This window comes from Gorilla gorilla, chromosome 1 (genome assembly GCF_029281585.2).
Source record: "Gorilla gorilla gorilla isolate KB3781 chromosome 1, NHGRI_mGorGor1-v2.1_pri, whole genome shotgun sequence".
Taxonomy (NCBI): Eukaryota; Metazoa; Chordata; class Mammalia; order Primates; family Hominidae; genus Gorilla; species Gorilla gorilla.
In genome coordinates this window covers 106640881-106668729 of record NC_073224.2, presented here as the reverse complement: position 1 = coordinate 106668729, position 27849 = coordinate 106640881, and the positions used below count along the sequence as shown (strand labels likewise).

Below are 27849 nucleotides of genomic sequence, written 5' to 3'. Positions count from 1 at the left end.
ATGACATGTGTATCCCAACATGTCAATTATCTGTGGCTCCCAGGGGAGCCAGAAGATGGAGGGAGACACTAGAGAGGAGAATGACAGGTGAGAGAAGCAGAAAAGAAAGATCGGGGACCTCACAACAGTAAGAGAGGAGCCGGGCACTGTGCTCCTGGGCTTCAGGCTCTAAAACCAACAGCTTCCAGTTCTCCAGCAGTTACTGGAACATCCAGGCCCTAGGGTGGTGAAATGAGCCCAGCTTTGAAACCAGATGGATCTGGATTCAAATTCTAACTCTGTTACTTCTTGATTATGAGGCTCTGGGCAAGGCACATGCTTTCCGAGTATCAGTTTTTTTTCATCTGCAAGCTGCAGAGCTATTGGATGGGTGAGGACAATATGGAAAATGCCTGTCAGTCAGAAAGTGACCACTGCAGCTACTGTTACTGGTTTGACTCTGGGCAGTGAGCTGCTAGCTCAGTTGGAAGGAGCACTGTGTGAATGAGGCCGCCGGGGTGGGGTCACTGTCACTTAGCTAGATCCAGGCCACAGGCTGTGCTGGACCTCTCTCTTCAGAGGAGAGAGCCAGAAGGGATGAAAGCATGGTCCCTGGTCTTCAAGAACTTTAGAGCTTAGCATGGAACCAGGCTTCCCACTAGAAAAATCGCTTAAGGTGCACCCTTGTGGTAGGCTGCTGGCATGAGTTCTGTTGAAGCATTTGTATTGAACCTGGGCACTGTGACAGAAGGATGGGAAGGTGCTTACGTTCATTTCCCTTCCTCCCAGTGCCTCTCTTCCCTCACTCCATCATTTTAGCCCCTCTGCCTGCAATATTTCCCTTCCGTGCCCCCGGTAACTGTGATGCATGGCAAATGGGCTGGCTCAGTAGCTGTGTGGGGCAACTTTCTCAGCACACAGCTGCCCCCAGACACTTTCAGGGTGCACTTATTCTCCCTCCCTTTCCACTCCCAACCGCTCTGCTCCCTTCTCTTCTTACACAGATGAAGCAAAGGGAAGTGCCCTCCGGAGGCCCTAGGTTGGGGAGACGGGGTAAGGGGTGGAACCCAGGACACAGAGTTGAGATGGGGTGAGGGGTAGAGGCAGGTAAAGAACGAAATCTTAATTCTCATTTCAGTGACATTTTCCTCAACTTTTCCTGTCCTTCCCCATCAGGTTGTTAGCCAGGGGCCTGAGGAGGGATAAAGGAACTGCAGTCCCGGCTCCCTCCATCAGGAAGAATGTCTGGGGTGTTGGCCTGGAACGCTGATGAGTTGATTTCCTTCTATCTCCACAGCATAGGTTTACCAGGGAGAAAAGAAAGGTGCAAATTTCTCTAACTCCTGCCCTGGTCCTCACATACCATGCGGTTCTGAGCCTAGAGCTCTGTCCCTGGGGAAACAGCTCTCACCTCCTTCCCCAGCCGCTCTCCCAACCCCTCTGCCAGTAATAAATTTGCCTCATTCTCCCAGGAAATGAGTCTCTAAGAATCTCTCTTCTATCTAAACCTCACAGGCAAGCAGTCCCAGCCCACTTCTGCAACCTTCTCAAGCTCAGCTACTGCCCCCACCCCCCACTTCGTCACTCCCTTCTCTACGCTGGGTTCCTTTCTCTTTCTGCTTTCTTACTACCTCCCTGTCTCCCAACAGGAGCAGCCAATCCCCAGCCTGCTCTAGAGCCACGCCATATATGGAGAGGTTGGAAAGAAACCCGAGTAAATGCAGGAGCGAACACACACACACACTCATACTCATGCACATACTCGTGCACACACAGCAGAGTTTGACCGCCTTTCTGCATGTGACCCTGTGTCTATTTGTCTCTGTGTGTGACACAAGTCCCACCCACAGAATGAGGAGGCTGTTTGCTATTCCCCACCTTTAGTCATGCCCCAGGAGACCATCACTCCAACCCGTTGCCTCTGACCTAGATTCCTTGCACTAATTACAAGCCTAACAAGAGCTAACAAACACCCCACTTAGAACAGCTGAGACCCTTGAGGTCAATTAGTGCAGCCCAGCTCTGCTCAGAAAATGAGAGATAGAGCCAGAAAGTCTTGTACATGGCCCACCCCAACCTCACCCCAACCCTGGGGTTGGAAGCAAGGATGGGGAGAATGCAAAAATTAGCAGGACCAGTTTAAAAACGGGATTTTGGAGGGTTAAAAAGTGTGGAGAACACACTTGTTAAGTGCATTAAGGTTGGGGAGCAATTGGAGAATACAGATTCCCAACTCCTCCTGAACTATCAGAAGTGTAGAGGCTGGTGCAGCTACAGAAACCATGGACATAAGGCGGCTTTCATAAGGACTTAATATGAGGAAAAGTAACTCATAGAAAGGCAAGTAGCACTAGAACTCTTGACCTGTGTCATGGTCTCCAACACCAAATCCCTTCTCCTCTTTGCTTCCTGCTGTGAACGAGTTGGGGTTATCACCCCTGTCCTTCCTGCTGGTTTGGGATGGCTCAGAAATCACCCCTTTCTTTCAAAAATATTAGGCTCATGTCCGTTCTTTCTTTCCCTTCCTCCAGATATTAAAGCCATGACAGCAAACAGCCCCTTTCTCCTAAGGTTCCTGATTTGAAGTGGCAAAACAAGGCAGTGGCATAGTCTCCTGTCCTATGTCCTTGGCATGCAGGTCAGTTGTCCTAATACCATCCCTAATGTTTTTGGCTCTATCAAGTGGGGGAGGCGGGGAAGAGAACACTAGTGGAATACTCTGTGCACAAATAGGGAAGTGGACTCAAAAACACAATGTTCCTCTTGCCCCAGCCTCCACCCAGCTCTGGCTGCAGAGGGCCGCACTCCGCTTGTACCGCAACTCATGCACAGTCCAGACTTATACAGCAGCCGGCAACCCTGAGGGCAGGATGATTCCGAGACACACCAAATCTGTATGTTGATGTGTTGTCCCAAATTTATTTCTCCAGCCTAAATTTCCCTCTCTGGCACTTAGAGCTAAGTGTCAACTTGACATCTTTACCTGGGTATCTAACATGCATCTTAAATGTGCTATAAATGTAATAAATGACTAAATAGTGATCCTCAGTGAACCAGCCCCACTGCAGGCTCCTTTGCAATATGAGTTTGCTGTTCCTCCCTTTTGAGAGGTATTGCTTTCTCTCCAACTGCTGCTTGAATCTGGGTTTGCCAGTGACTTGTTTTGCCCAATAGAACAAAGAACATGTGCTGTGTACGTTCCAGCGCCTAGGCCTTAAAGGGCCTTGTAGTTTCCACTCCTTTACTCTCTTAAAATTCAGGTGCTTCTAAGAAGCCTGGGCGAGCATCCTTACTATGAGCCCATGAAACCACATGGATCTGTCCCAGCATCCAAGCCTCCAGTCAGACACAGCTGGAGCAGCACACAAGCAAGACCAGAGACCAGCCGCTCGGCCAGCCCCCAGAACTGTGAGAAACTAACAAACCATTGCTGTCTTAAGTCACTAGGTTTTGGGGTGGTTTGTTACTCAGCAATAGATACTAAAACAAAGATTGTTTCTTGGAAGTGGGATGCTGCCCTAACTAAAACCTGAAACAAGTGGCATTGATCTTGGGACCCAACAGCAGACAGCCTAGAAGGGCAGCAAGGAGACTTACAGAGTCTGGATGAGCAGGGAGAAAACTGCTCTCAGAGAAAGCAGTTCTCTGCTATAGCACGGGAGAAAGACCACCCGTGTTATATGGCGGTAGAATCATTCACAAAACTGTCACCTGTGGTATCTTGGGAGCTAGAAAATATACCTAATAAATTTGTTGGAGGTAGCTAAAGAGACTTCCAGGCAGAATGTTAAAAGTAGCAACAGGCTTTTCTTAGCTGTGATTGGTAAGGTATTGCAGGAAAGAGGAACTAAAAAAGAAACTTTTCAGTTTGCAAGCAGAATTTGACAGAAAAATAAGAGACCACAACAGTCTCCAGCAAGAAAAACTTTCACCGTTGGTAATTTAGGAGAATGAGCTGATGGCAGGGACCACCTGGTCAGTGAAACGATTCAGGCTTTTGAAAAGTACAGAGATAAATTGTACCCCATAAGGATGGGCAATTACAGTGTGTCCATTTTTAACATTAAAATTAAAACACACCAAAAATGCGCAGGAGAACAAAGCACACAATGACAAAGGAATTGGCTGTTACTCAGCTGCACTGGTATCGTACAGAAAGATAAGGAAAGGCACTTAGCAAACAACTGAAACTAAGTGTGAGGGCCAGGGGCTTCTTTGGTAGCAAGAGATCGCCTGCAATAGAAGAGCCATAAAAGATAGACAGAACTCAGAAATTGATAGCAACCAGGAGCTTCAAAAACTAACACCCCACTGAGGCTGAGGCAGGTGGCTAGAAGCCTCAGCCAAGGTAGATCTGCCCCGTCAAGATCAAGGCCCTGGCTGAGAAAACCTGGGCTGGGATTCCAACACGCAGAATGGGGACATCTGGTACCTTGGATGGTGGAGATCCCTGAAGATTTTGGTTCCCAGATTCCTCTGACCCCACATACCCTGCTAAGAGGGCCCACCCCTCTCTATTAAGAGCTAGCACCACCTGCTGCCCAGGAAAGGCAATGCAGAGATCTCTCCTTGAAACATAACAGGAGTGCCCCGCCAGATCAGCCCCATCTCCTCTTCTGGCTACCAGAATAACTGGACATAAGTCACCACGTAATTCAGAGCCAAGAATGTGCTGGGCCTTACAAGGAAGAAAGGAACTAAACCAAGCATGTACCCGCAGGAGCAGGGGAGGTTCCCATGGACCTAGAATTTTTTTTTTGTTTTTTGTTTGTTTGTTTGTTTTTTGATATGGAGTCTTGCTCTGTCCCCCAGGCTGGAGCACGTGGCACGATTTCGGCTCACTGCAACCTCCGCCTCCCGGGTTCAAGCGATTCTCCTGCCCCAGCCTCCCGAGTAGCTGGGATTACAGGCACCTGCCACCACGCCCGGCTAATTTTTGTATTTTTAGTAGAGACGGGGTTTCACCATGTTGGCCAGACTGGTCTCGAACTCCTGACCTCGAGTGATCCACCCGCCTCCGCCTCCCAAAGTGTTAGGATTCCAGGCGTGAGCCACTGTGCCCAGCCGGACCTAGAGTTTTGAGAATATCAGAATAGAAACCTGGATAAGAAAGTTTATTAATTTAGGGGCACTTTCTTGGGATACAGGATTTACACTCCAGCAAGGACCCCATGTAATAGTTCAGATATATGAATATTATTGTGCTCCTACAAGCCTTGAAAAAGTAATGACCCACGCAGCCCAGTTGAAATGCTTGAACTTCAATGCTTCCTCCACATCAGCAGTGAGGAAGAAATTTAAAAGTTTAGGAAAGTAGACATGTTGGAATGTATTATTTGAGGTCTAAAGACTCACCGTGGGATTGTGTTCCATGGAAGACACACATCCTTTACCACAGCATTGGTGAGGGGGGCACCAGCATCAATAAACAAAATGGGAGCTAGACAGACAGTGGGCCAGGGATGAAGGTAGGAGAGGTCATAACAAAGCTGGGATTGTTGATAGCAATGGAAATAACCGACCCCCTCCCCAATGCCAAGCAATAAAGGCCAGGTGGTCACAGTTCTCTCAATGACCAGCAAAGTCAAAGAGCCAGTCAAGACCAGGTGCGGTTCATGCCTGTAATCCCGGTGCAAGGTGGGAGGATCACCTGAGGCCAGGGATTTGTGACCAACCTGGGCAACGTAGTAAGACCTGTCTCTACAAAAAAAAAAAATTAAAAATTAGCCAGGCATGGCCAGGCGCGGTGGCTCACGCCTGTAATCCCAGCACTTTGGGAGGCCGAGGCGGGCGGATCACGAGGTCAGGAGATCGAGACCATCCTGGCTAACATGGTGAAACCCCGTCTCTACTAAAACTACAAAAAAAATTAGCCGGGCGTGGTGGCGGGCACCTGTAGCCCCAGCTACTCAGGAGGCTGAGGCAGGAGAATGGCGTGAACCCGGGAGGCAGAGCTTGCAGTGAGCTGAGATCGTGCCACTGCACTCCAGCTTGGGCGACAGAGCAAAACTCCATCTCAAAAAAAAAAAAAAAAAATTAGCCAGGCATAGTTGCATGTGCCTGTAGTTCCAGCTACTTGAGAGGCTGAGGTGGGAGGATCCCTTGAGCCCAGGGGTTGGAGGCTGCAGTGAGCCTCCTAGGCTGGTGCCATTGCACTCCATCCTTGTGACAGAGTGAGACCTTGTCTCAATCAATCAATCAATAAAAAAGCCAGTCAAGGGGAAATTAAGTTGATTAATAGAACATGATATCCCTAGGGATAAAATTAACAGACAGCCAACAAGGGCAAATCAAACAAATGCAAGAATAGGCTGAGCACAGTTGCCCCCATAAAAAGTCTTGAAGTAGAGAAATTGGAAGCCTTGTGCAGTGTTGGTGGGAATGTAAAATGGTGCAGCTGCTGTGGAAAACAGTCTGAGTGTTCCCAAAAAATTAAAAATGGAATTACCGTATGATCCAGCAATCCCACTTCAAAAGTATTGAAAGCAGTGTCTTGAGATATTTGCACACCCATATTCACAGCAGCGTTATTCACAACAGCCAAAAGAAAGCAACTCAAGTGTCCATTGATGGGTGAAAGGATAAATAAAATGGGACATGTACATTATTCAGCCTTAAAAAGGAAGAAAATCTTGTCACATACTACAACATGGATGAGCCTTGAGGATATTATGCTTAGTGAAACACGCCAGTCACAAAAAGACAAAAATACTGTATGATTTTATTTATATGAGGTATCTAAAGTAGTCAGATTCATAGGAACATAAAGTAGAATGGTGGTTGCCAGGAGCCAGGGGCAGGGAGAAATTTGGAGTTGTTGTTTACTGGGTATGGGGGGGTCAGTGTTGCAAGATGAGCAGCTCTAGAGCTCAGCTGCACAACACTGTGAATATACTTAAAACTATGAAACTGTACACTTACAAGTTGTTAAGATGATCAATGTTGTTTTGTGTGTGGTTTTTTTCTTTTTTGGGGACAGGGTCTCGCTCTGTTGCCCAGGCTGGAGTGCAGTGGCAGTATCTCGGCTCATTGCAGCCTTGACCTCCTAGGTTCAAGCGATCCTCCCACCTCAGCCTCCCAAGTAGCTGGAACTACAAACGCACACCACCACACCCAGCTGAAAATGTTATGTTTTTATCACTATTTAAAATAAAATATATGTTTTAAGAACACTAAAAAAAAAAGTCATGATTCCTTCTCATTTCCTAGACCTGAGACATTTTTCAGACCTGAAATCTATTGAATGGGAAAATGTGACAGAGTCCCCGAGAGGAAGGTCCCTGCAACATCACAGCAAGTGTGCACTGTAATAATTCCACCAGTCCTGGGTGACTGTCGCCTGGGAGAGGAGGAATATCCAGACATGTTGAAGACTACTAGACACAGGGCCTGAAATGACACTGATATTCAAAGACCTGAAATGTCATTATGGCCCCTGTTACAATGATGGGCTATAGGTCAGGTAAAATGGGGATTCTGGCTGATGTCCAGCTTCAAGTGGGTCCACCGGGGCCATGGCTCCACCTGGTGGTCATTGCCCCAGTCCCTGAATGTATAACTGGGATTGGTATATTCAGCAGTTGGGGAAGCCCCGATATGGGGCCCCCTGCTTTATGATATAAGAGCTATCGTGTGGGGAAGGTCAGTGGAAGCCTCTGAAATTGTGTCCGTCCCCCTTCACCCAGCCAAGATAGCAAATACAAAATAATATCTCATTCCAGAGGGAAGATAGAGATCATTGCCACCCTTAAGTACCTCAAGGATGCAAGGATTGTGGTCTGTGTCATACCTCTGTTTAATTCACCAGCCTGGCCCCTGCAGAAAACACATGGATCCTGGGAAATAACCATAGACGATTCCTAGCTCAGCTCAAGCCCCGAGTGATCATGCAGGGTGTGGTGTCATTGCTAGATTATATAAATATGGCTTCAAGTACATGACATTTGGCCATTGATTTGGCAAATGCATTCTTCTTTATCTCGATCAAGAAAGAGAATCAGAAACAGCATTCACATGGACTGGATGACAATATTCATTTAGATTCCCCGGCCCCCAGGGTTGTTGTTAACTCTCCCAATCTATGTCATGATACATTCAGAAAAGATCTAGATCATCTGGACTTCCCACAGAATATCACAATGCTCCATTCATCAATGACATTAGGCTAATTTGGGAGAATAGCAAGAGGTGGCTGGCACCTGAAAGCCTCGGGAAGACACATGCACTCTAGAAAATGAGACATAAACTCTCTGAAGATTCCAGGGCTTGCCCCTCCCATAAAGTTTTTTGGAATCCAGTGGTAAAGGGTGTACTAGGACGTTGCCTCTGAAACAAAAGACAAAATGCTGCATCTTGCATGCACAAAGAAGGAACTAAAATGCCTGGAGGGTTCTGGCAGCAAACATATTCCATGTCTGGGAATAGTGCTCCAGCCTGTATTCTAGAGGGTGCAGCTTTGTGTGGGCCTGGGGCAGGGATATAGAGCCTGATCAACAAAAGGAGCTAGAACTGCTCTTGGACAATAAGGCAGGAATATGTGTGAAACTCAGGTCAGCCACTTGAGCACCTCTTGATGATACCCTTCATGCCCAATGGTGACCTGAATGGCAAGTGCAGCCCAGCCTGTGAAGGGTGACGTGATCAGGGACTCAGAGCCTCTCAGGAATCAGGGTTGTGCTACGCCACCTGGTAGGCTATCGAGACCAGCAGAAATGACAGTGGTGTCATCTCTAGCAGAGAGGGAGAGTGGAATTTAGAATGGATAATGGAGGAGGGAAATGATGTTACCTATTGCAAGACCAACTGCAGCAACAGCCTGTGGTTAACCCACTGACCTCCCTTAACTAAGTCCCTTCAAGAAAAGAGCCCATTGAAACCCCGGAAGAGCTACCCCTCAATGTGTGTGGAAAGTAGATCCACATGGTACAAAAGGAAGACTGTGGTAGCCATGAAGTTGCCCCACTTGGAATTGTCTTCAAGAAAGAACTTGCTGCTCAGCTGCAAGGAGGACAGTTAGCTGTCAGCCTCCAGCTGTTAGTGCTGAGGGATCTGTCTCAGTTTTCCAGCCAAGGCACACTGCTCTCAGCAGGCTCTGGCCAGTAACTGAGCAGAGTGGAGGGGTTCTTAGGGCCTGAACATTTCTGCCCTATGCGAACCCCTCTAATGAAATACCTTTGCTCTGGAGTTCCCCAATATGTTGCCCAAGATTCTATCTGCATTTCAGTCTGAGGCTCTCCTTGTTGAACCCTGCTTCCTGTCCCCTCTCATAGGCACTCCCTCTTAGGCCTCTTACACTCCTCATTCAGTATCTGCTTCCCAGAGGAGGCAGCTGACAAACGTTTCTTCCTCTTGTCTTCCCCATCCCCAACATCTAATCCATCAGCAAGTCTTTTTGGTTCTACCTTAAAGCATAGCTGGAATATGACCATTTCTCCATCTCTCCTCTGCCAGCTCCTTCCCTACATAGTCTGGTGATGTCTCTTTGCCTCCCCTCATCCCCATTCAGCAGCTGGAGTGTCTTCTTGTATGTGTGTGGGTGTTTTTGTTTTTGTTTTGTGTGTGTGTGTGTGTGTGTGTGTGTGTGTGTGTGTGACAGAGTTTCGCTCTTGTTGTCCAGGCTGGAGGGCCATGGTGTAATCTTGGCTCATCACAACCTCCGCCTCCCAGGTTCAAGTGATTCTCCTGCCTCAGCCTCCCGAGTAGCTGGGATTACAGGTATATGCGCCATCATGCCCGGCTAATTTTGGTTTTTTTTTTTTTTTTTTTTTTTAGTAGAGACGAGGTTTCTCTATGTTGGTCAGGCTGGTCTTGAACTCCGACTTCAGGTGATCTGCCAGCCTCAGCCTCCCAAAGTGCTGGGATTACAGGTGTGAGCCACCACGCCCAGCCTGGAGTGTCTTCTTAAAGCAGTTCATGTCACTTTACTTAAAACCATCCTAATTTCATGTCACTCTTAAAAATCCAAATATTTTCTTTGGCAAATAAGGCCCTTCTCTGCCAAGCACAGTGGCTCATGCCTGTAATCCCAGCACTTTGGAAGGCTGAGGCAGGCAGATAGCTTGAGCCCAGGAATTTGAGACCAGCCTGCACAACATGGCAAAACCTCATCTCTACTAAAAATACAAATAAATGGCCAGGCGTGGTGATGCATACCTATAGTCCCAGCTACTTGGGAGGCTGAGGTGGGAGGACCACTTGAGCCTGGGAGGTCAAGGATGCAGTGAATCAAGATAGTCCCACTGCACTCCAGTCTGGGCGACAGAGTGAGAGCTTGTCTCAAAAAAGAAAAAGGGGAAAAAAAAAAGATCCTTCTTCTTCTGACTCATGCATATCTCCAACCTTATCCCCAGGCCAGACACACAGATCTCTTTTCTGTTCTGTACACACGCCAGCTCTTTCCCACCTCAGGACCTTTGCCCTTGCTATTCCTTCTGCCTAAAATACCCTTGTTCTCTTTTTTAACTTCTTTATCCAAACATCAGTTCTTATGAGCCTTCTCTGGCTGCTCTGTCTTGAGAGGCACCCCTTCCAACAGAATTGTTACCTTATCATTCTGCTTCCATCACAACAATGACCACAGTCTAATTATTCTCCTCAGTTGCCTCTTTATTTTCTCTCTCCCTGGGTAGAATAGAAGCCCGCACAGGGCGGGGCCCTGACTTATCTCCCCAACACCTAAACTCAATCTTTATTTGTGTAATGAATGATTGAAGAAAGCCTTACCTAACACATGTACATCTCCACCACATTATCCCCACCATTTAGTTCCATTGTAATAAAAGTAATACCTTTTGATGGTCCTTTACAGTTTTAGATAGCATGTTCTTGTTTGCCATCAATAGCTCTCTCACACACACACTATTTAATTTTTGATCTTCATAATTAACCCTGTGAAGAAAATAGGACAAGTATGACCCCCAAATTAAGGATTAGAAAAATTGAAGCCGGCCAGGCACGGTGGCTCACGCCTGTAATCCCAGCACTTTGGAAGGCCGAGGCGGGTGGATCACTTGAGGTCAGGAGTTTGAGACCAGCCTGGCCAACATGGTGAAACTCCATCTCTACTAAAAATACAAAAAAAATTAGCCGGGCGTGGTGGCGGGCACCTATAACCCCAGCTACTCGGGAGGCTCAGGCAGGAGAATCACTTGAACCCGGGAGGCTGAGGTTGCAGTGAGCTGAGATCGTGCCATTGCACTCCAGCCTGGGTGACAGAGCAAGAATCTGTCTTAAAAAAAAAAAAAATGAAATCGAGAGAAGTAACCAAGCTAGAAAGTGTCAAAAAGTGTCAAAATCAAAATCTAAAAGCAGGCTTTGGGAAATGCAGTGATGTCTGACCCCAACTGCCTGGATTCAGGCCAGACTTCACAGGGTAAGGAACAGTCCTCCACTTCAGGCCACTCTCACTTCAGATACCAGTAGCCAGTTCAGGGGTTGGTTCCACTACCCCTGCAGGTTTGATAATTTGCTACAATGACTCACAGAACTCAGGAAAGCACTATACTTATGATAAATTAAACTTTTATTGCAGCAAAAGGGTACAAATCAGAACCAGCCAAGAGAAGAGATACAGAGGGCAAAGTCTGGGAAGAGCCACACGGGAAGCTTTGGGCACCTTCTCCTGTGGAGTTCCAGACATCACTGCCCCTCCCAGCTACGAGGTGTGGCAGTGCTTGCGAGTGCTGCCACCAGGAAAGCTTGCCCGAGTCTTTGGTGTCCAGAGCCCTTGCTGGAGCTTGACCACATGCTGCCTGCATGACTGACCTTTGCTCTCCAGTCCCTATGGGGGCTGGAACTGATATGGCGTGTTTCAGAGCCCCCATTATAAATCACATCATTTGAGCATCTGGTGGCCAAACTCCTCAGGCAAACAATGACATTCCTATTGGGCAGGACATTCCAGAGGCCTAGAGATCATCTCCCAGTAGCCGAGGGCCAAAGCCAGACCTCTCTTTGGGTAAAATCAATTCTTCACTACACAGGGGAGTTTTACCTTTTGTTTTTTTTAATTCGAGATCGAGTGCTATAACACACTGTTCTGTTTAACCTTTGCTCTCTTCTTTGACCTGTTTCTTCTCTTTCCAAGTTGGCTTCAGGTCACATGTTGCTCTGGAGAACCGGGAAGGGTGAGCAGACACCAATCATGACCCCAAACAGCAAGAGGACAGAAGTAAGTGAAGTCTTTATGATCAAGCAAGAAATATTCTGTTTACAATGGAAATTATTATAAATTATCTTTTTTTACATGACATTGAAATGAGTTCTAGTAAATGTATCTGTTAGTAAGGAAAAGACCAAAGCAATGCCGGGCAGTGATGTCAAAGTAACATAATACTGTAATCTACTTGACATTCTCTGATAATATACCACAACACTGCAGCCTATAATTTCCTACAGATTAATATGCCAAGAAGGTGCCAGTTACTTATTGAAATGTAAAATTCAGATGATTTCACTGGTGTGTGGTGGGAGCTTATGCACATGGGTATATAAACGTGTGGCTGCTTTCTCTCTTATTTCACAAAAGTCCATTGTGGGTTTTTTGTTCGTTTGTTTGAGATGGAGTCTCGCTCTGTTGCCCAGGCTGGAGTGCAGTGGCATGATCTCTGCTCACTGCAACCTCCGCCTCCTGGGTTCAAGCGATTTTCCTGCCTCAGCCTCCTAAGTAGCTGGGATTACAGGCATGCGCCATCACACCTGGCTAATTTTTTTGTATTTTTAGTAGAGATTGGGTTTCACCATGTTGGCCAGGCTGTTCTCGAACTCCTAACCTCATGATCTGCTTACCTCAGCCTCCCAAAGTGCTGGGATTATAGGCTTGAGCCACCACGCCCAGCCTTCATTGTGATTATTAATTTTGGAGTACAAGCTGTCATCACACTGTCATCAAAAACATTTATTAAGTCTCCAAATTGCAAAGTATGTTTTGTTTTTGTAACTGTTTGTTTATTTACCTTTCTCCCAACTAGATGGTGAGCAGTTTACACAGGTGCTCAACAAATGTATTTTAATGAATGTCTACAAGAGGTTAACTAATTTGAATTTTTAAAAACAAATTACCCGAGGCGGGCGGATCACCAGGTCAGGAGATCGAGACCATCCTGGCTAACACGATGAAACCCCGTCTCTACTAAAAATACAAAAAATTAGCCGGGAGAGGTGGCAGGCACCCTGTAGTCCCAGCTACTCGGGAGGCTGAGGTAGGAGAATGGCGTAAACCCCGGGGGGCAGAGCCTGCAGTGAGCCGAGATCGTGCCACTGCACTCCAGCCTGGGCGACAGCGAGACTCCATCTCAAAAAAAAAAAAAAATTACACAGCACAATAGAAACATAATAGAAGTATAACAACAATAATGAACCTATAAGAAGGCATTGAAGTTGCTGCCCAGAAAGTCAGTTTCCCGTTCCAGCTCTGCTCCTTGGTTGTTTGACATTGGGCAGGTCTCAATTCTCACATCTATTTCCTCATCTGAAAAACAGAATAACTCATGTTTGCTCTACTTACCCAGGAGGCTACTGTAAGAATCAAATGAATCCATCAATTTTAAGGTGTTTTACAAACGATGAAGTATTTTGCTGATGTTATTATTTCTTTTTGTTGTTGTTGTTTTGAGACGGAGTCTCACTCTGTCACCCAGGCTGGAGTGCGGTGGTGCCATCTCAGTTCACTGCAACCTCTGCCTCCCAGGCTGAAACGATTATCCTGCCTCGGCCTCCCAAGTAGCTGGAACTACAGGCACCCACCACCATACCCAGCTAATTTGTGTGTTTTTAGTAGAGACAGGGTTTCGCCATGTTGTCCAGACTGGCCTCGAACTCCTGGCCTCAGGTGATCCACCTACCTCGGCCTCCCAAAGTGCTGAGATTACAGGTGTGACCCACCGCGCCCGGCCTGCTGATGTTATTATTTCAACAGAAAAATTATTTTAGAAGTGGCATGCATTTTGCTAGGATGCAAAACATGATTGGGGAAACAGACTCAAGAATTCTAAACCTAGGCAGATTGAGGTCAGGGAAGGTACCTCTCACCTCTTTAGTCTTGAAGTAGTCTAGAAGTAATCTACTCCTGGTCTCTGCTCTTTATTATTTGTCTTCTTTGAGCCTCAGTTTCTTTTTTTTCTTTCTTTTTTTTTTTTTTTTTTTTTTTTGAGACAAGAGTCTTACTCCGTTGCCCAGGCCAGAGTGCAATGGCACGATCTCGGCTCACTGCAACCTCCACCTCCTAGGTTGAAGCGATTTTTCTGCCTCAGCCTCCTGAGTAGCTGGGATTAAAGGCACCTGCCACCATGCCCGGCTAATTTTTGTATTTTTACTAGAGACGGGGTTTCACCATGTTGGCCAGGCTGGTCTCGAACTTCTGACCTCAGGTGATCCACGCATCTCAGCCTCCCAAAGTGCTGGGATTACAGACATGAGACATGGCACCTGGATCTTTTTTTTTTTTTTTTGAGACAAGGTCTCACTCTCGCCCAGGCTGGAGTGCAGTGGTGCGATCTCAGCTCACTGCAGTCTCCGCCTCCTGGGCTCAAGGAATTCTCATGCCTCAGCCTCATGAGTAGCTGGGATTACATGCGTGTGCCACCACACCTGACTAACTTTCATATTTTTGGTAGAGACGGGGTTTCACCATGTTGGCCAGGATGGTCTTGAACTCCTGACCTCAAGTGATCCTCCCGCCTTGGCCTCCCAAAATGCTGGGATTACAGGTGTGAGCCACCGTGCCCGGCCCTCAGTTTCTTTATATCATTCTCTCTGAGCCTCGTTTATGTTATCTGTAACATGGTGATAAAATGTGCCTTGCCCCAGAAGGTTTGCTAGGGGGTTCAAATTAGATGATTGTTGCTAAGGTCTCTGTGACAGCTATAAAGTACTATACAAATGTAAAAAAATCTTGTATGAATTCCCTGAAAGTGATGAACTTTCAGAGACAGTTTCAGTAAAGCACACAGGCTGAGAGTATGGGAGGTAACATTGGCAGTCACACCCCAGGAAAGAATAGAACATTTTGGTATCTATTATCTTGGGTTGGATTACACATTGCCTTAGGAACTCCATTGTGACAAGGCCTTGCAAAAAAGTAAAATGAAACATAGGCCCTTTCACATACATTGGCTCAATAAATCTTCCCAACACTGTGCCAAGTGGGAATTATGATGCCCATTTGACTGATGGGGAACTGAAGCTTGGAGATGTTGAAACATACCCAAGATTATGCAACTGGCAGATGGCTGCATCAAAACAAATTTCTCCAACTCCAGCAGAAAAGTTAAGAGCATGCTTACATGAAAAGGAAGAGCTGGCCGGGCGCGTGGCTCACACCTGTAATCCCAACACTTTGGGAGGCCGAGGCAAGTGGATCACCTGAAGTCAGGAGCTTGAGACCAGCCTGACCAACATGGGGAAACCCCATCTCTAATAAAAATACAAAAAAAAGAAAAAAATTATCTGGGTGTGGTGTTGCATGCCTGTAACTCGGGAGGCTGAGGCAGGAGAATCATTTGAGCCCAGGAGGCAGTGGTTGCAGTGAGCCGAGATCAGACCGTTGCACTCCAGCCTGGGCAACAAGAATGAAACTCCGTCTCAAAAAAAAAAAAAAAGAAAAGAAAAGAAAAGGAAGAGCTGGTTGGGGGTGGTCTTAAACAAATGGCCCATTTATCATTCCTCCCTGACACAACTTTCTACTCAAGCCAGCAAACATTTTCTTTCACAAATACTTCTTTTCTCTTTTTTTTTTTTTTTTTGAGACGGAGTCTCACTCTGTCACCCAGGCTGGAGTGCAGTGGCACAATCTCAGTTCACTGTAACCTCCACCTCCCTGGTTCCAGCAATTCTCCTGCCTCAGCCTCCCAAGTAGCTGGGTTTATAGGCGCATGCCACCGTGCCCGGCTAATTTTTGTATTTTTAGTAGAGACAGGGTTTCACCATGTTGGCCAGGCTGGTCTCAAACTCCTGACCTTGTGATCCACCTGCCTCGGCCTCCCAACATGCTGGGATTACAGGCAAGCCACCGCGCCCGGCCAGTACTTCATATTTCTTACTATGGCTGGGGTTCCCAGAGAAACAACTATGACAACAGGTGGATTTAGGATACAACAGGGTGACGTCTGTGCACGGGCAGGAAGGCATTTTTACTGGAGCGGAGTATGATCAATGTTCACAGCTGTGGCAGCCTGCTCCCCTGAAAGATCTTTAATTGGAGAAGAAGTGGCTATAGCCAGCTTCACTCTGACCCTGTTAGAAATGCCCAGTTCTTAAGTCACATCCCAATTCTACACATAGACTCAAGGGTTTGCAGAAACACCCACTACTCTCCCACCTCCCTCCTCATAAATATGTTCATCCTATGGCCTAGGCAAGTCAAGAGTAGTCCGTCAGACACAAAGACACTAGTGGTCCCTATTTATGTGTAAATCTTTTTCACCACCTAGAATTCTTCCTTCATTATTTTGTGTCTCTTCCCTTATTTAAAAGCTAATTTTAAAAAATCTAACTCAAATATCAAAAATTAGAAACAGCCCCAATGTACATCAATTTGGAGACCAATTTGGCTGGACTCACACCTGTAATCCTAGCACTTTGGGAGGCTGAGACAGGTGGATCGCTTGAGCCCAGGAGTTTGAAACCAGCCTGAGCAACAGGGTGAAACTCCGACTCTAAAAAAAAATACAAAGATTAGCTGGGTGTGTTGGCACACACCTGTAGTCTCAGCTAATCAGGAGGCTGAAGTGGGAGGATACTTTGACCTCAGGAGGCAGAGGTTGCAGTGAGCCGAGATCACGCCACTGCACTCCAGCCTGAGAAATACAGTGAGACCCTGTCTCAAAAAAAAAAAAAAAAAAAAGGAGACTAGTTTAAATAAATAATGAGAGCACACATTCAAACAATGGACTATTAAAAGAACAAAGTAGACAGGACATGGTGGCTCACACCTGTAATCCCAGTGCTCTGGGAGGCCAATGCAGGAGGATCACTTGAGGCCAGGGTTTGAGACCAGCCTGGGCAACATAGGGAGAGCCCATCTCTATAAAAAATTTAAAAATTAGATGGGCATGGTGGCACACTCCTGTAGTTCTAGCTACTTGGAGGCAGGGGCAGGAGGAAGTCTGGGGTTACAGTGAGCTATGATTGCACCACTGCAATCCAGCCTGAGCAACAGACCAAGGCCCTGTCTCTTTAGAAACAAACCAAAAATAGATATAGCAAGACTGCCAAAATATAATGTTAAGTGAATTAGTAAAGGGAAGAGCAAGGTGTATAGTATGTTCCAATTTTTATAAAAAATAAATATTAAATATAGGCTTACAGTGGCACAAAAAGCTCTAGAATACACAAGAACTGTTAAGAATGGCTGACTCTGGTTAAGGAGACACTTTTTCATTGTATTCCTTTAGTGCTGTTTGAATTTTACCATGGCATATATTACTAATTCAATTCAAACAAAACAAAAACAACTTTAACTAAACATGTTTTTCTACTCAAAGCTTTACTTGTCCACCCTACTTCCTAAGTATCTCCCAAATCTGATTACCACCCCCTTCCCACTGCCTCTGCCCCAGCCCAAATACAGGAGTGGACTATGCTTTGCTCCTGAATTCCATAATCTCAAGGGGCATGTTTCCTTTAAAACATACTTGTTTAAAAAAAAAAAAAACACCTGGTTATCCAGACCATTTGGTTAAATTGAAAACTATCAAAAGGCATATTACCAGTCACACCTGGCTGTATCCTGCATTACAGAGCTGTTTGAAGGTCAATTTTGAGTTGTTTGCCCTGAGTGCCAACATTGCTACTCATGGTTTTGCCTCTACAGGTTCAGGCCATCAACCCCTCTCTCTCCAACGACTGCAACAGTCTTCTAATTAGTGTCACTAACTCTACTGTTTCTTATGTTCACACTGCAGTTAGAGTGATCTAAAATTTTAAATCTGGCTTGGCGCAGTGGCTCACGCCTGTAATCCCAACACTTTAGGAAGCCGAGGCGGGCATATCACCTGAGGTCAGGAGTTTGAGACCAGCCTGGCCAACATGATGAAACCCTGTCTCTATTAAAAATACGGAAAAAAAAAAGAAAAAGAAAAAATTAGCCAGGCATGGTGGTAGGCACCTGTAATCCCAGCTACTCGGGAGGCTGAAGCAGGAGAATTGCTTGAACCTGGGAGGCAGAGGTTGCAGTGAACCCAGATCATGCCATAGCACTCCAGCCTGGGCAACAAGAGCAAGACTCCATATCAAAAAAAAAAAAATTAAAATTTTAAATCTGATATTTATAGTCCCCACTGCCCTTGAGGTAGAGTCCACCTTCTTTAACACGGTTTACAGGGCCTCTGTGATCCTAGTCGCTTCTTTCTTTGGCCTTGTCCTTCCTCTCCATTCCCCTTATAGACACATCAGGGCTGCCCCATGCTCTAAACTCCAGCCAAACTGCATATTGGTGTACTTTATGCACTGAATCAGCATTGCTGTCTCTGGTCTCTAACACTCATACCTGCTGTTTGCTCTTTAGGGATCCCCCCTACTCCACAGCTTGACGGCAGAGCAGTGACCAGAATATATGCTCAGGAAGGCCAAAGAGATGAAGCCGCAGCTGCCTCTTTTTTTTTTTTTTTTTTTTTTTTTTTTTTGAGACAGTCTCATTCTATTGCCCAGGCTGGAGTGCAGTGGTGCAATCTCAGCTCACTGTAACCTCCACCTCCCAGGTTCAAGCAATTCTCGTACCTCAGCCTCCCAGGTAGCTGGAACTATACAGGTGCACCATCACACCCGGCTAATTATTTTTTGTCTTTTTTTGTAGAGATGGGGTTTCACCATGTTGGTCAGGCTGGTCTCGAACTCCTGGCCTCAGGTGATCCACGCACCTCCGCCTCCCAAAGTCCTGGGATTAGAGGCGTGAGCCACCGTGCCCAGCCAGGCTTGCTTCTCTGAGCCATACCGTTCTGTTGGAACAAGCATCCTTTCTATTAAAAGCAATAAATCTCCTCTTATTTAAGTGGCAGATGGTTTAGATTGTTACTTTTGCTTTCAGCAATCCTCTAGAAAAAGAAGGAACTTTAAGGTTGAGAACTAACTTCTAGCAGCTATGCAGAGGTTCTGAGAGGTGACTCGTGTTTTTTACATCAAGACCTCCACAAAGGCCCCTTCTGTCATTGAGTCAAAGTTCTAGCGACCTAGGTTCATCCTCAAATGTGTAATGAAAACCTGTGAATCACTTGGACTCCACTTCCCCTCCCACCCTGGGTCCTCCACCCCACCTTGCTTTGGTTTTGCTTGGGGAGAAAGTGTTCTCTACACAATATGTCTCTCTCCCTATCAGTCTGCAGGATGCTCAGCAGGGGCACTCCCTGAACATGCCTGCTCCCACAGCATGTGCAAAGGCTTCACACTTGGATTGAGGGTTATACATTTCTTCATGGACATCCCCAAACATCACAGAACAGAGACAAGGTTTCTGGTCGTTTTGGAATGTCCACACCATTCCCATTCTTCAAAATCTGTCACACTTCCAGATAGTTCCAGTGAACAATGAACTCTCCCCCTATGCAGTAACAGTTGATTATTCAATTTAACACTGAATTATATATTCTCTGGAACTGTTCTCTAACAACTATGAGGCGTTTTCAACGGTAGTTGAATGGAAAAATACCAAACTGGGAGTAAAAAGATCTGGCTTCCAGGCCAGGCGCTGTGGCTCATGCCTGTAATCCCAGTACTTTGGGAGGCTGAGGCGGGCGGATCACCTGAGCTCAAGAGTTCGAGACCAGCCTGGACAACATGGTGAAACCCTGTCTCTACTAAAAATAGAAAAATTAGTCAAGCGTCATGGTAGGCGCCTGTAATCCCAGCTGCTCGGGAGACTGAGGCATGAGAATCGCCTGAACCTGGGAGGCGGAGGTTGTAGTGAGCCGAGATCGGGCCATTGCACTCCAGCCTGAGCGACAGAGCAAGACTCCGTCTCAAAAAAAAAAAAAAAAAAAAAAAGATCTGGCCTCTCAAGAGGCCGCCACTAACTCTCTGTGTAACCTTGAGCAAGCCAATGTTCTGGGCCTTGGTGCTCCCTGCAGGGTAAGAGGAGGACTGCCGATCTCTAAGGATCTTCCGTGGTCTATGGGTTTATGACTCAAAACTCCTCAAAGTGCAGGAACACAAGCCACATCCCTTCTCAAGGCCAGACACATACTAGGAGCTCTATTAATACCTGAATAAAAACCACGGATGAAGAGCTTGCCTGGCCCTGGCATTTCTATACCAAACCAACACACCATGGATCATTGTGTCTTCCCTGGGACAGACCCTCAGAGCCTACAAGTGAGTCTACAACTTCACTGATATAGATCTATTATTCCTTAGCTTAGACTTCCATCTCTCCAGATCAGCCTTCAGGAAAACTAGGAAACTATCAATAATGATTTCAATTGTCGGCTTCAAATTCACCTTATTTCTTCTACCCCAGCATGCCTTTTTTGTGGCAGCACTTAGATTCTCATTCAGAAAACAAACGCATTCATGCCGTACCAGTGATTTGTTGGGGAAACTGCCTCAGCCCCACCACCCAGATCCCCCACGTTCCTACCAAGTAAGCCAAGTGACCATGTGAAGAACTGACTGACACCCAGAGGAAACTAATAAACAAAAACAAATAAAAGCAAATACCTTTCCAGGAATCTCACTTGGAAAACCAAGTATAATGGCAAAAAACAACCAAAAAAAAAAACCCGAATGTTTTCAGCTTTGGGGATGTTGGGGGTGTAGACATCTAGAGAGCTGGTTTCCGAAGGCACCGCACCTCAGACAATGTGCTACAAGAGCCTCCCGGCTGCTGTGTCAATGAAGCCTTTCAGGCCCTCCACACTGCTTCACTTGTTCCCTAAAGTAGTGCTTTCTGGAAGCTAAACTCTCAGCTGGCAAGAACAGTGAACTCTGTGCCATTTGTCTATCAACTCCTTTAAAAAGAAAAACCTCCTGTACGGCTCTCTTGTTTTGCATTTTCTATTCTGCACTCCAGTACGCATAACGACACACAGAAGAGGCAAGGGCCTCTTTTAAAACCGTGAAGAAAGAATAAATTTGAAAGCACCCAGAAGCCTCTGCTTTCAGCTATTAGAGAAAAGTTTGCATCCCATAGAAACCAGCACTAATTAAAAAAAAAAAAAAACTCAGTCCTCAACCCTGGGAATCAACAATAAGGGACTCTTCAGGGTGTGGAGTAACAAAAAAATTTAAAAACAAAAAATAAATGTGCACAGCCCATCTATCTTTTCCCAATCAAATAATACAGCCTTCCAAAATGTAAAAATAGAAATATTTTCACATGTGAATTTTACTTCAATAAAGTAATTTTTTAAAAATCTTTTTAGCCAGGCACAGTGGCTCATGCTTATAATCCCAGCATTTTGGGAGGCCGAGGCAGGCAGATCACGAGGTCAGGAGTTCAAGATCAGCCTGGCCAAGATGGTGAAACCCCATCTCTACTGAAAATACAAAAAATTAGCCAGGCGTGGTGGTGCACACCTGTAATCTCAGCTACTCGGGAGCTGAGGCAGGAGAATCGCTTGAACCCAGGAGACAGAGGTTGCAGTGATCCAAGATTGAGCCACTGCACTCCAGCCTGGGTAACAAGAGTGAAACTCAGTCTCACAAAAAAAAAAGAAGAAGAAGAAGAAAACAGGAAGTGCCTTCCATAATTCCAAATACAGTATTGTTAAATATTAATGTATTATATCCAAATAGTTCAGTGAATTTCAAGCTTTCATCCAGATGAATGGAGTTCTTCATATTCATTCAACTAATAAATATTCCTTGAGCATCTACTACATGCTAGGCATTTTTACAAGTAAAAACAAAAGTAGACAAAAATTGCTGTCTTTATGGACTCTATATTCTAGTAGAAGGCAGAAAAGCCAGTGACCGATAAAAGCCAGTGACCAACACTTGTGTTTTTTAGCTGACTTATTCTTGGGTATTTAAAAGAGATCTTGGGCCGAGCAGTGGCTCATGTCTGTAATCCCAGCATGTTGGGAGGCCGAGGCGGGCGAATCATCTGAGGTCAGGAGTTCGAGACCAGCCTGGCTAACATGGTAAAACCCCATCTCTACTAAAAACACAAAAAATTAGCCAGGCGAGTTGGCGCACGCCTGTAATCCCAGCTACTCGGGAGGCTGAGGCAGGAGAATTCCTTGAACCTGGGAGGCGGAGGTTGCAATGAGCTGAGATTGCGCCATGGCACTCTGGCTTGGGCAACAAGAGCAGAACTCCGTCTGAAAAAAAAAAAAAGATCTTGAAGTTCAAAAATTATACGAGTCTGTTATTTTCCTAGTCTTTTCTCCACTCCAAAGAAAGATAAACCTAATTGGTATTCCTTACCACTACAACAATCAGGACCACTGAAGTGAGAGGGAAGGAAGCTATACAAGGATGTATTTAAAGCTCATTACTTAAACAAAATGAAAACATAAGATCCAGAGAGTTCTTTTTATGTTCGTTTAAGAGCTTCAGAAAGGCTGGGCAGGCTGGCACATGCCTGTTGTCCTAGCTACTCGGGAGGCTGAGGCAGAAGGATAGCTTAAGCCCAGGAATTTGTATCCACCCCAGGCAACATAGTGAGGCCTCATTAAAAAAAAAAAGGAAAGAAAAAAGGGTTTTAGAAAATATAATCTGATGCACAGATTATAGAGTTTTGCATTTTTAAAAAATAGATCTAATTGATAAGACAGCAAAAAATGAATATGTGGAACCCAGCAATTTCATTCCACGTACACACTAGAGCAGTAATCAGCAAACATTTTCTGCATAGAATTAGATACCAGATATTTTAGGCTTTGCACGCCATCCAATCTCTGTTACAACCACTCACTAGGCCTGAAAACGGCCTTAGGTAATATATAAATGCATGAGCATGGCTGTTCCAATAAAACTTTACTTATGGACACTGAAACTTGAATTTTCATGTGTCATAAAATATTAGTCTTTCCATTTTTAAAAGCCATTCAGAAATGTAAAAAACACCTTAGTGTCTGGGTCATAACAAAAAAAAGGTGGAGGGTCCACGGGCCAGACCATGGTTTGCCAATCCCTGCTCTAAAGAACTCTTACAGGCCAGGCACAGTGGCTCGCGCCTATAATCCCAGCACTTTGGGAGGCCAAGGTGGGCAGATCACATGAGGCCAGGAGTTCAAGACCAGCCTGGCCAACATAGTGAAACCTTGTCTCTACTAAAAATACAAAAATTAACTGAGTGTGGTGTCGCGCATCCGTGGTCCCAGCTACTTGGGAGGCTGAGGCACGAAAACCGCTTGAACCCAGGAGGCAGATGTTGCAGTGAGCCGAAGTCGTGCCACTGCATTCCACCCTGGGTGACAGAGCAAGACTCTGTCTTAAAAACAAACAGACAAAAAGAACTCTCACATACACATAACTCAACTACACATGAGAATGTTCATAACATCATTATGTGAATTAGCAAGTATGCAGATACCAAAAATGTTGGTAGACAAAAACTGGAGTTACATGTATCAACCAACATGGATGATCTTACAAACCTATTTAAGAGAAAACACAAATTACAGAAGAACAGTTACAACGTCATTTATATACAAATTTTAAATATGCAGAAATTATATATTACTGAGCATATTTAACATATATAATAAAAGTCTGAACAGGCCATGCGCAGTGGCTCATGCCTGTAATCCCAGCACTTTGGGAGCTGAGGCAGGTGGATCACTTGAGGTCAGGAGTTCAAGACCAGCCTGGCCAACATGGCGAAACCCCATCTCTACTAAAAATTCAAAAATTAGCCAGGTGTGTTGTCACGCACCTATAACCCTAGCTACTCAGGAGGCTGAGGCAGGAGAATCACTGAACCCGGGAGCCAGAGGATGCAGTGAGCCGAGATTGTGCCACTGCACTCCAGCCTGGGTGACAGAGTAAGACTCTGTCTCAAAAAACAAAAAGGAATGTTCCACATCAAACTCATTTACCTGGGAATGATGTCAGGGGGAGGCAGGAGAAGGATACAACTGGAGAAGGGTGCACAGGGGGCTTCAACTGCATTGTTGATGTTTCATTTTTTAAACTGACAAGTCGATCAATGTCCATTCTTGATACCACTGTGTACCTTAAATATTTAATAATAAATAAAAAGAAATGTGCAGTTTTGGGGTTTTTTTTGTTTTGTTTTTTGTTTTTTTAGATAGAGTCTCGCTGTGTCACCCAGGCTGGACTACAGTGGCGTGATCTGGGCTCACGCCCAGATCCTGAGTATCTGGGACTACAAGCGTGCACCACCACGCCTGGCTAATTTTTGTATTTTTAGTAGAGTTTTACCATGTTGGCCAGGCTGGTCTCGAACTCCTGACTTCAAGTGATCTACCTGCCTTGATCTCCCAAAGTGCTGGGATTACAGGCATGAGCCACTACGCCCAGCCAGGAATGTGTAGATTTAATGTGAATTTAGCAAATGGTTTGTCCTATTTGAGGGCAGAGGTGAGGTCAGCTTATATTAACATATCCAAAAACTTGGTTTGAGCCCAGATTTCTGACACTAAAAACAAAAAATGCCCCATTTGTTTCTTTTCTTTCTTTCTTTCTTTCTTTTTTTTTAGAGATGGAGTCTCGCTCTGTCGCCTAGGCTGGAGTGCAGTGGGGCAATCTTGGCTCACTGCAAGCTCCACCTCCCGTGTTCACGCCGTTCTCCTGCCTCAGCCGCCTGAGTAGCTGGGAACACAAGCGCCCACCACCACGCCCAGCTAATTTTTGTATTTTTAGTAGAGACGGGGTTTCACCGTGTTAGCCAGGATGGTCTCAATCTCCTGACCTCGTGATCCACCTGCCTCAGCCTCCCAAAGTGCTGGGATTACAGGCGTGAGCCACCACGCCCAGCCTATTTGTTTCATTTTTTAAAATTGGACTGAACCTTAGGAGAAAACAGAAAATTGTACTACATTCTTGCATAGCTAGCTAATGTAAATAGCTTCAAGCAACAAACTAGATATTATTGATCCGTTTCAAAAGAGCTGAGTCAGGCTGGACACGGTGGCTCATGCCTGTAATCCCAGCACTTTGAGAGGCCAAGGCAGGCGGATCACCTGAGGTCAGGAGTTGGAGACCAGCCTGGCCAATGTGGTGAAACCCCATGTCTACAACAAAAAAATACAAAAATTAGCTGGGCATGGTGGCGCGTGCCCAGCTACTGTAGTAGTCCCAGCTACTGGGGAGGCTGAGGCACAAGAATCGCTTGAACCCGGTAGGTGGAAGTTGCAGTGAGCCAAGCAGAGATTGCACCACTGCACTCCAGCCTGGGCTGGAGTTTTTGTTTCCATCTCGAAAAAAAAAAAAAAGAACTGAGTCAGATTCTGACTTGTCTAACGGACTCAGTCGTGATGTTTTGCCTGTCTGCTCCAAGTTCCCCTGTTCCAGACACATCTCTCACAGCATTACAATGATCTACATGCCCTAGGAATAGCGACTTTCCATCATCTGCCTCATCAGAGCAAATAGTGTAAGTGGCAATGACGTTAGTGTTTGTGTGTGTGAAAACCTAGTGCGAATTTTCCCCTTTCTCTGGCAAAAGCTCACAAGCCATCATTATAGAAAAGCAGAAGAAAAAACTGCTTGTTCTGCTTTTCCTGACCTCAGAAGCAGTAGTTGTTAAAACTCTTTAAAAAAAAAAAAAAAAGGGGGGGTCTTGCTATGCTGCCCAGACAGGTCTCCATCTCCTGGGCTCAAGCAGAGCTGGGACTACAGGCACACCACCACACCAAGCAAAACTGTCTTTTGATTTAAAATTACTTAAATACTTCTTTAAGGGTCTCCTGTAGTCACTTATCTTCCAGTTACCTAAATCACTAACTTCTTTTTTTTTTTCCTTCAGAGACCCCCCCAAAGTCACATCCGTTGCAATTATCGGGCAGGTACTGCCCTCTAGTGTTTATACTTTTATAATAAAAATTTTACACACTACCCTTTTAACTGACCTCAAAGCATGGAAAATCTGTCAAAAACCTAAATAATATCCTATTAACCCAAGATTTTTCACCTTCACACTACTGGCATTCTGATCACCCTTTGTTGCGGGGCTGTCTTGTGCACTGTGGGACGTTTGGCAGCACCCCTGGCATCTCCCCACTTGATGCAGTAGCACTCCCACACACATCCCGGTGTGACAACCAAAAATATCTCCAGACACAGCTAAATGTCCCCAGGGGAACAAAATCACCCCTGCTTGAGATCCACTGTATTAGTCTAAAGGTTGTCCAAAACATTCACATTAGACCTGAAAATTGTAAGGGAAAAGGGCTTCTCTGGGCTAATTCCTTTGAATGAGATAAAGAACTTCATTTCTGCATGAAAAACAAGGAGGTAGAGAATTAAGATTTTCAGCTCCCCGCCTCCACGTACCCGCAAAGTCCTGGCCATTGGGACATTTTTTATGCCTTTAGCTTTCTGTTGCAGCTTTACCTCTTAGACCTCTTCACTTCCTTTCAAAGTGCATCACAAACAAAGCTTGCCCTTCTAGCCAAATGCAGAGAATGTGGTAGGGAAAAGGAAGAAGGGAGGTCTGAGCATTTGTACTCAAAAAAAGGGCTCTGGCTAGATGTGGTGACTCATGCCTGTAATCCCGGCACTTTGGGAGGCTGAGGTGGGCAGGAGTTCAAGACCAGCCTTGGCAACATGGCAAAACCCCATCTCTACTAAAAATACAAAATTAGCCGGGTTCAATGGCAGGTGCTTGTAGTCCCAGCTATTCTGGAGGCTAAGGCACGAGAATCCCTTGAGCCTAGGGGGCAGGGAGGCTGCAGTGAGCCAAGATTGCCCCACTGCACTCCAGCCTGGGCAACAGAGCAAGACTCTGTCTCAAAAAAAAAAAAAAAAGGAGGGGGGGCTCTAGCATTAATAATGCAGCCAACCAGGAACCTGAATTGATTGTCAGCCTAATATGAAAATTCTTATCAAATATCAAAATAAGTTTCAAATCTGGCTTTTAGAAAGACATTTAGGAGGGTTTATTCCAATCTGCTATGAATGATTATTCTTCATACAAATGCATTATGCTTATAAACCTTGGTTCTGTGATTTTTTTTTTTTTTTCCAGACGGAGTCTCACTCTGTCTCCCAGGCTGGAGTGCAGTGGCACGATCTCAGCTCACTGCAACCTCCGTCTCCCGGGTTCAAGCAATTCTCCTGCCTCAGCCTCCCAAGTAGCTGGGATTACAGATGTCCGCCACCACACCTGGCTAATTTTTGTATTTTTATTAGAGACGGGGTTTCACCATGTTGGCCAGGATGGTCATGATCTCTTGACCTCGTGATCCGCCTGCCTCAGCCTTCCAAAGTGCTGGGATTACAGGTGTAAGCCACCGTGCCCGGCTAGTTCTATGAATTTTAACACTTGCAAATTACTGAGAACTTGATATTTAAAAAATAAAAAAGGAGTTTGGACTGTCACTAACTTCCTCCCCTCATCAAATTTCTCACTGACTTAGTTGATTTCACTGAAGAACTAAACAAAAAATAAGAATAATCGGGCCAGGAGCAGTGGTTCATGCCTGTAATCCCAGCAGTTTGGGAGGCTGAGACAGGTGGATTACTTGAGGCCAGGAGTTTGCGACCAGCCTGGGCAACATGGTGAAACCCCGTCTCTATTAAAAATACAAAAAAATTAGCCAGGCTTGGTGGTGCATGCCTGTAATCCCAGTTTCTGGGGAGGCTGAGGCACGAGAATCATTTGAGTCTGGGAGGCGGAGGTTGCAGTGAGCAACCTGTATCAAAAAAATAATAATTTTTTTCTGTCTCAAAAAATAATAATTTTTTTTTTGAGACAGAGTCTCGCTCTGTCGCCCAGGCTAGAGTGCAGTGGTGCAACCTCTGCTCACTGCA

The 27849-nt window shown here is 45.6% G+C and overlaps 1 long non-coding RNA gene across 1 annotated transcript; it reads left to right on the top strand.

Moving 5' to 3' along the window:
* Positions 1-93: 93 nt before the first annotated feature.
* On the top strand, positions 94-27849 carry LOC129525823 (uncharacterized). Its single transcript, XR_008670319.2, has 7 exons — positions 94-1303; positions 2511-2617; positions 2752-2873; positions 3240-3387; positions 6959-11935; positions 12065-12148; positions 18482-27849. It is a non-coding gene; the product is annotated as an uncharacterized lncRNA (long non-coding RNA).